The 18,819-nt window shown below is 33.2% G+C and overlaps 1 long non-coding RNA gene across 1 annotated transcript; it reads right to left on the minus strand.

Annotated features, from left to right (window-relative positions):
- Window positions 1–5,538: 5,538 nt before the first annotated feature.
- Window positions 5,539–6,786, minus strand: LOC145126202 (uncharacterized). Its single transcript, XR_013716368.1, has 3 exons — window positions 6,665–6,786; window positions 6,250–6,531; window positions 5,539–6,047 (listed from the first exon to the last, which is right to left on the minus strand). It is a non-coding gene; the product is annotated as an uncharacterized LOC145126202 (long non-coding RNA).
- Window positions 6,787–18,819: the final 12,033 nt, after the last annotated feature.

The raw sequence follows: 18,819 nt of genomic DNA on the forward strand, positions 1-18,819 counted from the left end.
GTTCCTATTCTATAACAAAATCTTTGGGATCCGAGCAAGTACTACTTGCGACGTAGGTTGTGCCTGGAGCTCGACTCTGTGTCTGATTGCTTTGCTCCCATAAGACGCCTATCAAAAGCGGCTTGTTGTTCCCTCATTTCCCTTATTTCAGAGAGGGCTGCAATCAGTTGATCTTGCAATGTGTCGGTGCGGAGTTGGGCATTTTCCTGCAACCTGTCCAGTCGACGGATGTCGGAAGTGTGAACTTGTACTTCCACGTTGACTTCACGAATCCGGTCTGCTTGAACCCCGGATTGATAGGACTGGTTGGCTAGTTTTCCCACCATGACTGGGAGTGCTCGGTCGGCTGAACCTCCACCCCTGACGTCGTAGAAGTCCCGACACATACCGTAGGGAGGACGTAATCCTTGCTGTCGGCTCCAATGGTGAATGTGGCTTCCCCAAATGGGAGTTGGTCCCTGAAAGTTTCCCCTAAATGCGGGAGGTTGAGCGAGTGGTGGGTTGATTACTTCCGGTTCTGAGTCTGTCCAAGAGTCATCCCATTCCTCCAACTATATAGGTTCCTCATCCTCTTCGGGGTCCTCCTCTATCCATCCTCCATTGCCCTGATTCGGGTAGTAGGGATCCCCTGGTGGATAGAATCCAGCCATTGTGTCCGTACGAGAATAGAGGTATGAGAATTGTCTTAGAAATTTTAAAAACACGTAAATCTAAACATGTAAGTTAGACTATTGTATTTACCAAATACTCCTATAGTATTTAAGGTTGTATGTTTGATACTAGTGTCATTTTGGTAAGTTTTGACTTGTTGCTCACTACGACCATTCCTCAATATACATTAGTCCGATCTCGGATAAATATAGTTGATCAGGCTATATTCGTCCCAAATCCGATTACATATTCTGAGGCCTAGTCGTAGTGTCCAACTTGTCTTAATACTTCTTGTATAGTTCTAACTATGAAAATGACTCGTTGTATGCATGTATTTGTGCTTTTATGACCCAAATAATTTAAGCTACATGAAACGCGGTTAAGGTGTAAAAACGTTTTGTCAGAGAGTTTTAGTCCCTATGCATTTATAGTTTGTATATCTTATGTGGTTTGATATACTTAGTTCACTATAAACAATGCTCTGATACCAATCTGTCACACCCCCAAACCAGATGGACGGAATCGTTCGAGGGCGGATGACTTCATGTAGTATCGTAACAGTTGAATACATAGTAAAGAAAGTAAACCAACCATCATATATATAATTTAAAAGTTACATCGTTGAATGATACTTGTTTCAAAATAAATTACAATATGATGACAAAATGAGTTTTAAACTGACGCCTTAGCGTCACTTCTCCAAAAGCTGAAGTTTACCTGTATTACTGAATCCCTGAGAAATACAAGTAGATTTGAAAGAGTAGATCAGCATTTAAGCTGGTGAGTTCATAAGTATTTAATGTTAATGTTTGCTGAATGAAATTGTTTGTAGATGTTTGAAAAACTCCTAGAAAATCCCATATTTCCTACTAGTATAAAAGTAGTCTTCTACTAAGACCCGACTGATTTGAATGTTTGCTTTTAGAAATCCAATGTTTTTCCATAAATATGTGGTAGTTTAAAAGTTCCAAAACTGAAATGCAAAAGTGTTTTTCATGCCTAGAATAGTAGATTTATGTATGTATAAAATCACTAAGGCATTTGATAACCCCATAAATCAACGTGTTTTTAATACTCCATGTGAGTTTTAAAACCATGCTATTGACCCAGACTGCCCGTAACAACGTTCTTCAGGCGTTGGAATGTTATGACGATTGTCACCCCAGACTTGCCGGTCTAACTGTAGCTAACAGTTTAGGTGCGGGATTGTCAATCCCGTATAGATCTATACACAAGTATCACGCTCTCCCTACAAGAGATTTTGGTATATAATACAGGACTTTAACTGCATACTTGAAAGTACGAGAAGTTGATTGTCTCACAAAACTTAGTATTAAATAGATTTACGTGTGAAAAGTCCATTTGTTCTTGTATATGAAAGTATTTCCTTGATATAGTATTTATAGTATGTAAAATCTCATGAATATCTAGTAAACTATACCTATTATAGTCTTTCTAAAAGTGTGATTCGTATGCTTGATAAACCTTAGTGTAGTGTCGACTTTGTATGTAAAGTATAACATTTGTAATAACATTATTGAACATTTATACTCAAAATATAAATAAAGTGTTTCATATTTACATAACAACATGTTTCATTCCAAAAAGGACAAAGTGTTATCGTGATATATTGTATGAGAACGTTTTCGTATGATAGTTATAAATCACATATGATTGATTATAACAAAAAGTATAACAAAAGATTTATGTTATTCACATGAGGGTAATCGTGTGCTTACTTGTATCCCCCCCCCCCTAAAAGTGTATAAAAGCATTTACAAAGCATTTGAAAACGTAGTTATAGGGGTATGAACTCACTTGATAAAGTGAAGATGGTGAGATGAAAACCGAGCAGAACTTCGACAGGAGAAAGCGGATTTTCTCGGGATTCTCGGGAATTCTCGAGAGTGTAAGACCTTCCTTCGGAACTTGGATGCGAATATCGGGGCTTTGGGATGGCTTCGGGGGTTAAATCGCAGAGCTTCGGCACGAGAAAGAAGGGAATTGAGCAATGAACCCTGGAACCCCTTGAGCTCTATTTATAGCCCAAATTTTGGGTCCCACGTCGTGGCCATAAGGTTGCCACGTCGTGGCGTCGATCCTATGCTCTTCCATGGACGAGACGTCTGCTGCCAAGCCTAAAAACCCATCAATCAGGGCCCCACGTCGTGGCCATCTGTGCCACGTCGTGGCCAGCCTGACAGCCTCGGATTTTGTGTCTCGAACTTGTAAAATCCGTAACTTCTGCGTACGAGCTCCGTTTTCGACGTTCTATATATGCACGCGTAGGTGAGAACATGCTCTACAACTATCGTTTAGACTTCGTCGGCTAATTTTGACTTTATTTTTAATTAATTAATTTTTAACAGGCCGGGGCACGAAAACTCCGTCATAAATCCATAACTCCTTCATCCGATGCCCGTTTTCGTCAGACTTTTTACCGTTGCGCTACTATTGTTGAGATCTTCGATTCTCATTTAGATTGTTTGGGCCAAAAATCTCTCGATCTCTATTTCGAGTTTTTAGCTGTCTACTGTTATATCCGAAACTTCGAAAAATCATAACTTCCTCATACGAAGTCAGATTTGGGCGTTCTTTTTATGTATGTTCACGGTTTAATGATATCTACGACTTTCGTTTAGATACTTAAGGTTAAAAAGTATTTTTATTAAAACTTCGCGTTTAACGTTTAATCATATTGACGGTTTTGTTGTGAATCTTAGGTTGGTCATAACTTCTTCGTTATAACTCGGATTCTAGTGTTCTTTATATTTCTGAAAACCTTGACATGATAACTATCATTTTAGGCAACCCAATAGAGACTTTTCAACATTTTATTTTTGACGCTAATTTCATTATATCAAAAGAGATTACAATTCTTCACTTTTCAGGTCATTACATTGATTCGAAATATCGGGTTGTCATAGATTCCAACCCCTACCATGTTCTAAAGCAATCGAAAATTTAAATAAAATCAGTTGTGACTTTTTTGATATTTTAACATGTGGATTCGGTTCCAACTCTCAGATATAATTCATAGAACAACTACAAAATCACTTTTTCATATTAGTGGGTAAAACTTTACAAATACATCTCTTATTCGTTTTCTTTATATTATTTAAACTAGGTGTGAGGCTCATGTATTACATGAGTTTATTTAAAAAAATTAAATATGAAATTTTAACAATTTTAGAAGTTTGAATTTATAAGAAAAATGAGAAAAATTTTAAATTATTAAAATTAATGAGGCTTTAATACATTGAATATATTACATATATAAATCATTTCTAATAAATACCTTACATATATATTATGTTACATATTAAATGTAAAATTTTAATTTAATAAAATGAAAAATACAATAAAATGATAAGTGGAAAATAGAAAATTCAAAAATTTTAGAAAATCACATGTGTCCAAATGAAGGAGAAAAAGACATGTGACAAAAAGATTTTGATTTATTAGGGAGGACAGTTGTCATTTCTTTAACATTCAAGCTCTCTTGATGGAATTGCAATGCTAAATGGGAAGTTAAAGGTTTGGAATGGAACGTAATGGTAACCGAATACATGTTATAAAAATAATAGTCAATGTTCTGATTTTTTTTACAGATAATTAATTTATTGTGGTCAATAGGTATGTTGACCTTTTTATTAGGATTATTTAAGCACTACAAAACAAGATTAACTCATTGAGATATCCGAAACAAAGGTGCAAGACGTCCTAATAGAATATTGACTTGGATAATATTTTAGAAAGTCTCATTGAAGGACTCTCAAGCAATGTTTTAAAAATCGGTTTGAACCGGCCGGTCGAACCGGTTGGACCGGGAACCGGAGAAGTGAACGGTTTAACCAACACCGGTTTTATGTCTATTTCTGAACCGGAATGAACCGGCCGGTTTTTACAAAAACCCGGTTGAACCGGTTAAAATTTAACCGGTTGAACCGGTTAAATTGAATAAAAACACAAGAATTGATGTAAAACTTATGGTTTTGTATTTTTTTAATGTATTTGGATTGATTTACAAGTTGTTTTATGTGTATTTTTAATGTTTAAACTTATGGACGTCAAATTCTTGATTTATGTTTGTATTTAGTATGTATGTGTGTAGGAAAATAGAAAAAAATATGAAAATTAAAGTAACCGGTTCACCCGGCGGTTGAACCGGTTAAACCGGTCGAACCGGAAACCGGTCACGATACCGGTTCAACTAAAAAACCGGTTTTTAAAACATTGCTCTCAAGAGTTAAACTCTCATTGATATCAAACAATCTCTTGGACAGTAAGACATTGCTAGTAAGAAATAGGGAAAAGTATGACATTATGAAGAAGCGGGGCTTAAATATTGGTCCAAATCGGCAAAAAAAACGGACATAATGAAAAGGTTACAGTTTGGAAACTTGTTAATCGGTGGATAGGGTTAATATGGGACAAAAAAATAATGAATGGTTTAATTATACAAAAATAATCAGGAATGGGTTTTGTAAAATTTATACCTATAACCACAAAAATTGTGTCATTTTCCATATTTTAATTTTGAACTAAGATAATGTTCATTAGGCTTGATGGAAAACTAGGGTTTATCCATTTTTTTTTTCAAAAATGAGTTTTTTTCTCATTTTTGAACACAAGTTCATAACTCAATTCACTATGAAATGGATAATTGGCTTTAAATTTGTGTTGCAAAACTCACTATGTTCTACTAGGTCGGTTGATTGTAGGTGACAAGTACTCGACTAAGATAAATTATAAAGCAACTATTTTTTTGAGAATTTTATATATGAACATTTAATAAGGTGATTAAGTTAACAACAAAACAAGAAAATGGCATCAAAATATACATGTACAAATGTTAATAGTTTAATCTTGAAAATGTGGAAGGACATAGAAAGAGAAATTAATCTTTTGGTTTTTTCAAGTTTACAAATCACAACCATTAGATAAATTTGATCACAAGGTTGTGATCTGGTTCTTAGGTTCCCATAAATATTAAAGTTTTTATGTGAACTTGATCATAAGGTTGTGATCTAGTTCTTAGGTTCCCATAAATATTAAAGCTTTTATGTGAACTTGATCATAAGGTTGTGATCTAGTTCTTAGGTTCCCATAAATATTAAATTTAGTGATGCAAAGGAAGGCCAACCTGCTCCCTTGCAAAAGGATAAACCATGCCTCTAAAAAAACCAACTAACTACAACAGAAACCCCCTCCCATAGTGAAACAATCAAAGTAGTTGTAGAATCGAATCTTTCACTTAATCAAGCACCATATTTGGAGCATCAATCTCTTTTCTTTATGGCTTAACAGGCCAACAATTTCTTCTCCTCTTTATTGTTGCTTGACGTCGATCCATTGAACACATTTCTTGGCCCCTTATCAAAGATAATTGCATCCTAAAGTCAAGAATGAATTAAAGAAGCAAAATATAGCTTAAATCATAATGAAGTTCGAAAATAGAGAGAAATAGATTTGTCTTCCCCATAACTTTTTCCTTTAAGCTACAAATCCATAGTTAAAATCAAAAAACAAAAGGGAAAAATTGAAATTAATGAAACTTTATAGAAATAGACAGAGAAGTTTGTGGGGAGAAGGTACCAGATCTGTGATCGAGGGTGTGAGTGGCAGAGAATGGGCTTCATCTTTGTCACCTCCTCCGACTTATATACCTCCACAGTAAGTTGAATCAGACCTTTGGTTTTAGAAAGAAAGGAAACATATCTGCAACAAAACCTATAAATTGTTCACAATTGCATAGGCGTGAGAAAGGGGAGATGCAAAAAATCTGATTCTAAATTTTGAATCTTCAACTTTGACTATTCTGAGAATGGTGTAGGAATCCGTCTGTTGTTGCGAGTTTTCTGAGAGGGTGCATGTTTCCTAAATCAACATACGACCATAGAAAAAGATATCAATCGCTTGATGACGTCGACCTATTAATTAGGCTGCATGTTATCAAAACTAAAGCTTCAACAAAAGCAAAACTACATGTTTTTACAGGGAAGAAGCTTACATTTGAGAAGAGAAAGCAACCGATATGATGTCAACGTCCAAACCATTGTTATGTCCGCATATTTTGTGTAATTCTAGAGGCTACCCAGGAAGAGATGAAGATATTAATTTTTTATAGAAGAAAAACTTAGGAAATGAGGAGAATACGGGATTTCAAATCAATTCATGATCTTCTTTCCATGATGGTTTTTGTTATCTTTGGTAAGGATTAATTATTAGTCGTTTTAAGGAGATTAGCATTAAATGATTGTACCTAATGTTATATTTTTTGTACCTATTAAATTTCAAGAAATGATGAATATGTTTAATATAATAGAATAGATTTAAGACCATGGATTTTTTGTGAGATGTGATGATGCATTTCTATCCATTCATTTTACAGATAAAATAAAAATAAAAAACATTTAAAATAATAATAAAGATGACAAACAAATACACCAAAGAAAACATTAAATTTTGTCACTTTACTTTTCCAAAAAAAAACCAATGTCATAGGAAAAAAATTTGTTCATGATAAATACTTTTTAGATGATTGTATCGTATAATGCTCTATTCAAATACATTAAATGGTGTTAAAAAAATTATAATATAATATTCTAGTAAATAATACATATACATTCACAAACATAAACATACAAGTAATATTTTGTTAAAATATTACACCCTCTGATTTCATAATAAAAAATGGAAAATTGGCTATGGAGATTCCGTGCGGTCAGAAATTAATAACATTTTCTTGGATAAAAAATTATGAAAATACTAACTTAAAAAATTCAAAATTTCCTATATATTTTGCATTTTAAAATTTTTTTTGTTGACACCCGAAATAATTGGCTAAGAATACATCTTTATGTCTTATAAAATTGAATTGTCTCATTTGCGCAAACACACACACATATATATATATATATATATATATATATATATATATATATATATCAAAGATGGTGGTAGGTAACATTTTGCAGAAACGATGGTTACCTTTTTTTTTTTTTATCTACTAGTTCTTAATTCATGTTAATTATTATATTTTTTGAGTTTACGGTCATAAATGGGTAAGGAACTATTTGCAAATATCAAAAAACATTTGCTGTTCAAACTATATTGTCAAAAGGTATGCTAATAGAATGTCCATTCAAAAAATATCTTCTTTATATCTTATTTCTTATTTTACCGGTTAATTGGCCAAGTTGGCATCTTATGTATCGACGGACCTATGTAGTGCTCGGGGGGGGGGGGGGGGGGGGGGGGGGGGGTGTGTTCCAGGTCAATACTCGGGTTCAGCCCCGAGTATTATTTTTTTCTATTAGGTGCAACGTTTTTGAAATAAGAATGTCACTATTATTTTTTTGTGCCACCATCCTTCAAACTTTCTACGTCCGTCACTGATCTCATGTAGAAAAAAAGACTTCGTTTTAGTTATATGACAAATTAAAGTTAATATTAAAAATAGTATTACTACTATTAGGATTAGTACTATAAATTAGGGGTGTGCAAAAAACCGTACAAACCGCACAAACCGTCCGCACCGCACCAAACCGCACCGCATAATGCAGTTTAGAATTTCGTGGTGCGGTTTGCGGTTCATCATTTTATCAAACCGCACTATGCGGTGTGGTTTGTGGTTTGTATTTATAAATCGCGGTTCAAACCGCACCGCACCGCATGTTATATATACTTTTTTTCTTTACTTTGTTATAACTTCAAATCGCAATTTAGGAACGATGTATATAAATATATTTCTTACAATAACCAAATATCTATAACGTATCATTAAAACACTATTAGATCAAGATCTCATGGTTTACAAGAATATAGCAACTATAATGGCAATATAAAGCAATAACAATGATACTTACAAAACTATAGCAGCATGAATCACAATTTATTAAAAACGATTTAACTTGAAAATTGTATTTGTTTTTATAAAATGAAAGCAATCATTTTTTTTAACCTGGTCAGTATTTTGGTTTTTTGATAGATTTAATGTTGAACAACTCATCAAACCGCACAAACCGCAACCAAACCGCATAAACCGCCCGCATCAAACCGCACCGCATAACGCGGTTTTGAACATCTGTGGTGCGGTTTGCGGTTTTCTAAAATATTCAAACCGCATATGCGGTGCGGTTTACGGTTTTGACTCTAAACCGCACCAAACTGCACCGCGCACACCCTTACTATAAATCAGTAACAAACTATACATGTTTCAAAAACACTAAAATTTTCAAACTATACATGTTTCAAAAACACTAAAATTTTCAAACGCTATTGATAACTATAGCTATTTACTGTCACCCATCATCGTTCGCCACTGCCCATTTACTGCCACAACACTCAAGAAAAAACTTTGAAACAAAACAAAATTTTTGAAAACTCTAAGTGAACTAAAATCTTGAAATTTTGATAAACACCAAAATGAATAAAACAAATATTTCTAAACCAAAAATCACGCAATGGGTTGAGTTCTAAATTTGAGGCCTAAAATATATACTAAAATAATTTTAAGAAAGAGGTGTTTCTAGAATATTCTTTTGGAACAATAACAAGTTTTATTTTGGTATAAGAATTCTTTTTAAATAAATAAAAGTAGCCAAAGCTAAACGGCAGCCTTTTATTTATTTATGATATTAACCATATATTTTGATAACATATGTAAATGATATTTAGGGGTATTTCAGATTGTTTTTTAAGGATGTGGGGAGTGGTCACATCTAACCCACCGAACAAGTTATGTCATCTCTGCGCCACATCAGTTTCACCACCAACACACTAGACATAGAAGATGGTCATCACTCCACAATATATTTTTTTACATTAAATTAAATAAAAAAACCTAATTAATAAAAACATAAATAATAATAATAATAATATAAAAGTCTAGGGTGGAACTTGTAAATTTTATAAACAAGTTTTGAAAAAAAAATTAGGAAAGAAATTTGTTCTGCTTTTGATCCAAACTCAAGGGACCAAAGTTGACAATTGTTGAAAAATATGTGTTCTTCCTGATTAAACGAGGTCTAGATCGGCTTCCTCCATTAGAACACATGCAACAGAATTTATATATATATATATATATATATATATATATATATATATATATATATATATATATATATATATTTTCGTATTGCCTCCAACGACTCCAAAATTGAATTGACCAATCAAAGCCTCCGTCTTCCGCCTCACGTCACACGCAAACCACCCACCCCTGGGGTTGTGTCAACGTGTGGGGAGGTGCGCCACCTCAGCCCAAGACGCGTGAAATCCCCCCATACTGGTTAGCCTAAGTGATTTTTTAACATTTGGTTTTACCAAAAAGTCAAAAAGTTCTAAAAGAAATCATGATTTTTTGTGATTTTTACCTTCTTAAAAAGTAAATTACATTTAAAAGTCAATAAATACTAGACAAACACTTTTTAAAACTGACTTTTGTTCCCTGAAAAGTTAAAAAGTTCTCTTACAAAAAAAACTTTTCAACTTAAAAAGCAATTACAAACACCCCCTTAATCTATTAAACCAAGTCTACTATAAGATATTTAAATCAAACAAGTTTCAAATAAGGGAGTATTGTGGATGCTTAATTGGTATTGTACTTACATTTTTTTATACCAGGATAACGAATGTACGTATAATTCTTTACCAATAATTTAATCAAAACAATAACATACTTACATTTTGCTATCAATATAAAAAGTACACTTTATTTGTTATATATTGTTATTATCTGTAAGACAGATGCTAATATATTGTTATTATAGATACATAATTGTAAGAATTTTCCGTTATATGTAAAGCATGCATGTGTAAAACATGCAAGTATGTTGATATTGTATATTTAATATTGTTAAAACTTCAAACTAATGCATATCAAATTAAATAATAATACAATTTCAACCCACTCTCCAATTGTAAGAGATATCTCATATCTCATATTAGTAGTTTGAGTATTTATTAGGAATGAACATGTGACGGAACTGGAACCGGTATCGAACCGTTACCAATCCAAGAATTCCAAATATCGAAATGGATGAAAAAACAATATCGTGTACCAAACCGAACTAACATTAACCATACCAATATCGAGAATGGTACCAGTTTTCGGTACTAGCACCAGTACCGATTCTTGAATTTCATTTACAGTACTATCGTCTGATATGTTTAAATTGAGTATCAATTCCGGTATGATACCTGTACGAGATCGAGATTTGGTACTAAATGCTCATATCTCATTTAAATCACGTAAACTAACATTTTCTTTTTATGTTTGTTTTTTCTCTTTTGTTATTCTTTACATCGTTCTCATTTTATATTTAATTTTTTTAGTACTTAAATTCCTTTTATGAAATAAAAGATACAACCTCATTTTAATAATTAAGTTTTCATTATTTAATATTTTTTTATAAAAAGATTAATTTAGATGAAGTTATTATATATTCAATAGCTTAATAAACAAAATACAACATCAAATTTTGTAATTTGATATGTTATTAATTTGAAATTGTATTTATTTTGTTAAATGATTGAATATGTAATAGTTTTATATATATATATATATATATATATATATATATATATATATATATATATATATATATATTAAAGAAGAAAAATATATTATTAAAGTAAGGGTGGGTCTTTTATTTTATAAATGGAATTTAAGTAGTAAAAGATAAATATAAAATAAAAATAGTGTACCAAGTATTTTTGTCAACAAAACTAAAAAAATTTCTTGTGTTTGGCGTTAATTCCTTTGTAAAAAATTCTCATGTATAAGTCTTGATGCATAAAGAACAACAACAATATTATCGGGGTATGTCCTTATGGCTTTCTAAAAGATCTCATGGAAACGGCAAATTGTTACTTAAGCATGGCTACATCTTAAATGAAAACATGTGAACTCTTCCACGAAAAATTTGATCAAAATTTTGTGGCTTTAATAGGATGGGTCATTTTCATTGTACTATATGCGATTTTAATTCTACTTTTTAACTTACCTCAAACTTTTGTATTGCTTTTTTACCATGTAACTTTTTTTATGTCGGTTACTAAACCAAAAGATCTTATGTCACACTACCCTTTACTTCTATGGTAGGAGAAAATGCAATGAACTAATTACAAAATGATCAAATCTCTTATAATTTTTTTTAACAATTGAATTTATGTTTCTAATTGACACACGTACACGTGATAAATGACGAAGTGATTATCGTCTGTCATTTGATATTGTAAGTCCTTGAAAAACAAATGCACTTTTTTGTTAGTATTTAAATGTATTTTAAAATATATGTTTTAGTATTAAAAAAAAAAAAACAAGTAGATTGTTCTAACAACATATTTAAAACGTTATTAGATACATTATGTGAAATTGGTGGTAATTAAATTACACAAATATGTATTATGAGTACTAAATGCAATATATTTATTTGTCTATATTGTATAATATAGGGTCATTTATTTAAATATGTACATATGTATATAATGCTAATGCAATACCAACCCTAACAGGTTTTCCACGTCATTAACATGGTATAGAGTCTGAATGACTATTCCATCTATCCATTTCCCTAACTCGGCCATCCAGAATGGCCCTAATAGCCCTACATGCAATCTCCTCGCTGTAACCAATGTTAAACATCTACTCTAATAAATAAGAATGATTTTGTCACATGTTTTTCTCTCATTTAACTGACCACATGTCATTTTGTTATAATTTTGAGATATATTTATTTTTCATTTGTCATTTACTTTATTTTTCATTTCCAATATATAATTAATTTAGTTTCCATAAATTAAACTTACTATAATGACTATTTATTTTAAACTTTAAATTTTAAATTTCAATATCAATTTCAAATAAATTTATAGTTTAAACATTTATGTTTAACATTTTGTTATAATTAATCTGTTTAATACATGAGTTTGATAACTAAACACATTTTAATTTAATCTCATAATTTTCAAATTCAAATAAACTTCTCATTTAATTGTTCCTATTTAATATTCTGTTTTAATCAACCCGTATAATACACAGATTTCACAACTAGTACAATAACTAGTTATGATTATGTTTTTTGAACATGATAAATAAGTTCAATGATAACATATTTACAATAAAAACTTTAGTGGTAAAAAAATAATAAAAACCACAACAAAGTTATATCCACTGTTATTATCATATTTGAAAGCTATAAATTTCCAAAAATTAATAAGAACTGTATTCAAATTCAAACAATCTCAACAAAAAACAAGAAAATTTCTAAAACAAAAAAATAAAAAATCAAATTAAAAAAATAAAAAAGAATGAAAAAAAAACAAGTCGAAAAAAAAAATCAAAAGCATAAAAAAAGGATAGAAAATAATGATATTTTAAAAAATCAAGTTTACATGTTTTTTAATTTTCGAAACTATATTCTACATCTTTTGCAAAAAAATGTCATATGATATTTTTATGTCTACCGTCTTTTAAAATATCAATATATTTTCACATATATTTGTTGTTTAAAAAATAAGTGGTACACAAACCAAATTTTGCTATTTTTATAAATCATCGACCAATATAAAAACAGTGTATAAGTTCAAAGAATTAAATGAAAACGAAAAAAAAAGTGTTGGTGATTTTAGTTTTATCGTATTCATTTTAGTATTTACAAATCAAAAATACAGTTCAAATCTTGATTTTAGACAGATTAGGAGGTGTATAGTGCACGTTTGAATAAAACGAGTTTGATCTGGGTTTGACCAAATGATGGGGGTCAAGGGGTGTAACACCTTGTTTCGAATCGTTTCCATTTTGGGATGGTGATTAAGGATTGGGTATTATCAGGCTTCGAACCTTTGGGTAATTGAGATTCGGACTCAATTGGAGTTGGATAAGGTAATTCAGATGGTTCGGGTATTCGGTTTGTGTTTTGGAATCAAATGGCAGTTTGGTAATTTGTCAGCTCGGGCTTTTATGGAAAGTTGATGTCCGTTAGGGAATCTTAGGGCAAGTATGAGTTGATGATAGTGTAGAGTGTCTCGATACTTTTTCATGGATATAAGGATGGTCGAAATTGGAGTTGTATCGAGAAAGTTATGGTCTTCGCATGAATTAGGGTTTGGAGGAAAACCCTAGTACGCGGGGCGTACCAAGGAGGTAAGCAGGGCGTACCGAGGCGAAGGGAGTTACAGGAGGCGTAGCTGGAGGAACGCGCAACATAGGTGCGAGTTTGGTTCGGGGTGCGAGACCTCGTATGATGGGCGTACGAGGGTCATGTTGAAAACCCTAATTTTAGGGTTGGACCCTATATAAGCATAATGTTAGCCTCTTTCTTCATTTTCTAAGTCATCCTCCAACCTCTAAAACCCTAGAAACCGTCCTTAAGCCTTCTTGGTGGTATTTTGAGCTTATGGTGTCCATTTTTGGTGTGTTTGGTCCATTTCCAAGAAGATGGAGTTTGGTGCAAGGATGTGAATCAAGGAAGAGCTTATGGATCTTGCTCATGTGTCTCATTTCCAGCTTATTGGAGGTAAAATAGCTTTGAACATGATCATTGATGTCTTAGATCTATCATTTATGAGTTTTGGTTCGTTTTGGTCCCAAGAATGAGATCTAGTGGCCTTGATTCCACTCCAGGAGCTTTAAGTTGCTCCTCTTAGTGTTTCTGAGGTTCAAGGTCCATAAAGTTGGCACCTTTAGAGTTTAAAACCATCCATGTTTGAGTTTGGGTCCTTTTCATGAAAGTAGAATGCTACTCTTTGAGATTGGGTCTTCTTGGGGCATGCAAAGTCACCAAGTCAGTGACTTTATGGTTCTAGATGTTCATTTAGAAGTGGATATATGGTCTGGAATTATGGGATCAAGCATTAAGAGCTTAATGAAGGTTTTGGCTCAATGAAAGAGTACGATAGGTGTACAAGTCTATACGCGCAGCGTACAAGCCAAACAGCATGTACGCTTAGCGTACAGCTGAGTACGCCCCGCGTACTCAGTCAAGTGAAGTTTTGCTTGTTGGGCTTCGGTGTGAGCCATCTGTTGGGCTTAATTGTCTTGGGCACTATTGGGCCATCAGGTTTTGGTCTGATAGTTATTTTGAGAAGGCCCACAAAGGGGTTTGGGCCCAATTTGGAAAATTGGGCCATGGTTTGGGTCGCAAGTGATTTTTGGTATTTAGGGCTTGAGTGTTTGAGTTATTTATGGGCCATTCGAATACAAAGTGTTTTGGAGTAGAAAGAATGGTTGGGCCTTAAGGTAAAGACCATGTAAGGGGTTTGGGCCCAATTTGGAAAATTGGACCATTGGTTGATTATTTGGCCTTTGGGCCTTTCAGATTGTAGTTTCGGTCATGGGTTTGGACAAGGCTAGGTTAAGGGTAAAATGGTCTTTTTACCCCATGTATGGAGTTGTGGTTATGGATTGGAACCTAATTGTTAATTGGGTGTTGTTTTGTTATTGATAGTCAGGGATCTGCCAGCCAGCAACCAAGGGTGTTTCTGTATGATTCAGCATTGCGAGGTGAGTCTTCTCACTATATCCATGGGTCGAAGGTACCAATGTCGGCCCATTACGTGTTATGTGGTATGTCAGTAGTCTTTGTGATACTTGCATGGAAGACCCCGGGGGGAGCCCGTGGCAGTTGGATGTCAGACCATGGGGGGAAGCTCATGACATTCCAGATAAAGACCATGGGGGAGCCCATGGCAACTATATATATGTGCATGATAATCTGTGGTTGTATGTTGTATGGTATTTTGGGGAACTCACTAAGCTTTGTGCTTACGGTTTTCAGTTTATGTTTCAGGTACTTCGGTTTTCAATTGGAAGGGCTCGGGATGATTGTAAAGCACACACCGCATGTTTCCACCTTCTGTGAATTACTCTGATTTGTTGATGTTTTGCTAAAACTTAGTTACTCTGGCTTTATGGGAAATATATGTATTAACAATTTATTAATCTAAAAACAGAAAAATTTATGTCCTGGTTTTAGGGATGTTACAAGTGGGTTGCGCCTCTTTGCAGGGTCCTAGGGCAGTGCCCCTAGCGGGGGTCCCGTTGTCCCGGTTCGAAAATTTATTTGTTAAAGAAAATGTTATGGAAATTCTTGTTTTTAGAATATATTCTCCATAATTATCTTTGAAACCGCCATCCATTATATATGGAATAAAATCAACATTTAATGTTGATTGATACTTATCTTTGGTAATCAGATGAATTCGAATTCTACAAAACCCTAATTCGTGGCCTCATATCAGTACCTTTGATTTAAGTCTATTCCCTAAAGGATTATCTCCATAATCTGAATTTCGTGTAACCCAGGTATAGGGTCGAAATATCATATTCTAAAAGTGTTAACACACTTCTTCAAGAAGATCCAAACTCTTATCAATTTCAGTAACCCTTATATCCTCTCAAACCCCAACAATGTTATGATCACATAAGCATTTTGCACTAACATGATAAAATAATTATGAAAATTTCCAACATCTAAAAGAATTTCCTTTGTTAGAAACACATGACCTGATATGTAACTTAGCGGCTGTTTGACATAATCTAAATTTTTAAGATGTCTGAACTTTTAAGAAGGTATGAAAAATATAATATCTGAATTTTTAATATGACGTTTGGTTTGGACATTCGAATTGTTATGTTGAATGATACAAATGACCATTTTAACTTCTGTGTTATTTCTATTGAATTAAATGTTTATGAGTAAATTATTCGAATTGTCCCTCGTGTAATTGCCAAAAAGCATGTTTAGTCTCTATTTTAAAAATTAACTCGGACCATTCCTCGTTTGGTTAAAAGTTGCACGTTCATCCCTTGTTAGTTTAAATTTGCACGCTTCATCATTTGAAAGATATGAAATGACTATAATGCCCTTTTTAATTTACTTTTCATTTATTTTTTATATTTCTGATTATTTTTATATATTAATTTTTTTAATTAAATTTTTGGGTCCACCTGACCCTTTTAAAACATTAAACGAATATATTTCTGATTACTTTTCATTTATCTTGTAACACCGTCGGAAAAATGTCGGGCTTCTCTCCCTCTCACCTGATTTTCTCCTAAAACCCTTGAGCATTAATTGTCATATGTTTCCTCGTTTATCTTCCCAGACAGAGCAGATAAACACAATACACACACACACACTTGTTGATGCGATGCAGATGTGAGAGAGAGAGAGAGAGAGAGAGAGAGAGAGAGAGAGAGAGAGAGAGAGAGAGAGAGAGAGAGCAAACGAGAAGTCGCCACCATCACCTGTGCTCTAGGGTTTTGAGAAATCAGGGAGATGTAATTACGAAAGAAGAACAGGAGGAGAAGTGTGATTTGTCGAGTATTTTGGGGGTTTTATGAAGGATTTCACTTTGAGCATTTTGGAGTTTAATCAATGGTTTCAGGAGGTTGTAAATGGTGGGAAGAACGATGTACATGGTGTGTGTGAGACCGATTTTGGGTCGACTTAAGAGGAGAAGAATCGATGGTGAATCAGAGGTGGTGAGTTGAGTTTGGAACCTGCAAATCCAATGGTGGTGATGCAGCAGTACCTGCAAATCCGATTCAAGCATTGAGCCATGGTGATGCATCCGGTGGTCTGCGGTGGAATAAGATGGCGATTGGAGGGTCCAGGTCGCCGTAAAAAGATTGAAAGAGAAACAGAGAATAGAGATGATGCCAGGTCGATGGAAAGGAAGAGAGGGTGAGATTGAGGGAGACGAATCTGTTGGGGAAAGTAAAGTGGAGGGGTGGGTGGGTTGGGTATTCTTTTTTATTTTTTTAATCTGAAAATTATAAACAAAACAAAATAAAATTGAAAAAGAAATTATTAAGCACAAAATATTCATTTTATGTCCAAGTGAAAAAGAATTTATATATGGACAGCCCGAGTTAATTTTTTAAAATAGAAACTAAACTTGTTTTTTGACATATATATGAGGGACGATTTGTGTAATTTACTCATATATATATATATATATATATATATATATAAAACATTATACAAAATTCAAATTAAACACAAATCCAAATCAAACATTAATATTTTCAAAATTAAGATACTAATCATTTTAGTCTATAACATCCCATTCGCAAAACCAAGACGTCATATTGATCAACTTGTAAGATTTGAATATATTTTCTAGTTGCTTTAAGTACTTGAGTTGATTTCTTGGGACGAAAGTGTGATGTCACCCTTTATTAGAGACATAAAATACGTGGAAGAACATGACAATTGGTAATCACTTAAACAATTGCATAAAATACTTGGAAGAACATATGACCGAGAAAACTTTTTCTTTATGCTTTGAAAAACCATAACATATTTGTTTGCGAAAAATTCCAGTATAATAAAAATATTTCGCGGAAACTATTTCGTTTTATTAAAAATATCTTTGAATAAAGATGTTTGAAGATACAAAAATCCAAGGATGTCAAAATCAATACACAACATAGTTATAACATAAATACCTACAGTCCTGAAAACTATTGCAGGTATTCTCTTTAATTACTTAACATCCTATTCAAGTCTCCAGCAGTCTTAATACCGCTATCTATGATGCATACAAATGGAGTGGGTCAAGTTAGGAAACCTGGTGAGATACATAAGGTTTTAAATCCCACAATATTATTATGATAATAATTTATAATTATCAAACCTGCAAAACCAATTGTTACCAAACAATATTATATAACCTAGTTATCATATAAGACAATCTACCGTTAGTTACCCATCTGATCGATCCTCATATACTGATCCCATAACAATGATCCTATGAAATATATCCTGAGAGATCATTGTAAGCACGAGTTGACTGTACTACTTCAGGAATTCCTTGGCAGCAGACAAGGATCAATAAAGACAACAAATGAGGGCAATAAATTACTCGAATGAACATATGATCCAGTCACTTCAAATCGGTAAAATTCATTAACACCACAAGACAGTTAAGTTAGGGATGGTCATCAACACCCGTTAGATGGATTATCCTTACCTAGCAATGGTCCTCCGACGCACCCTATCTAGAAGTTGAAAAGATGACTCAGACATACGTAGTAGTGGTCCGAGTCACAAAGCTCATCTGATCATTACGAAAATGGAAACACCGACACGCTAAGCTCATCAAAAGAAAAGGAGTGTGAATACTAATATAGTACTCTGGTACGCTCCCGTACCC

Source organism: Lactuca virosa, chromosome 7, assembly GCF_052849685.1.
Source record: "Lactuca virosa cultivar CGN04683 chromosome 7, Lactuca_virosa_CGN04683_v6, whole genome shotgun sequence".
Classification (NCBI taxonomy): Eukaryota; Viridiplantae; Streptophyta; class Magnoliopsida; order Asterales; family Asteraceae; genus Lactuca; species Lactuca virosa.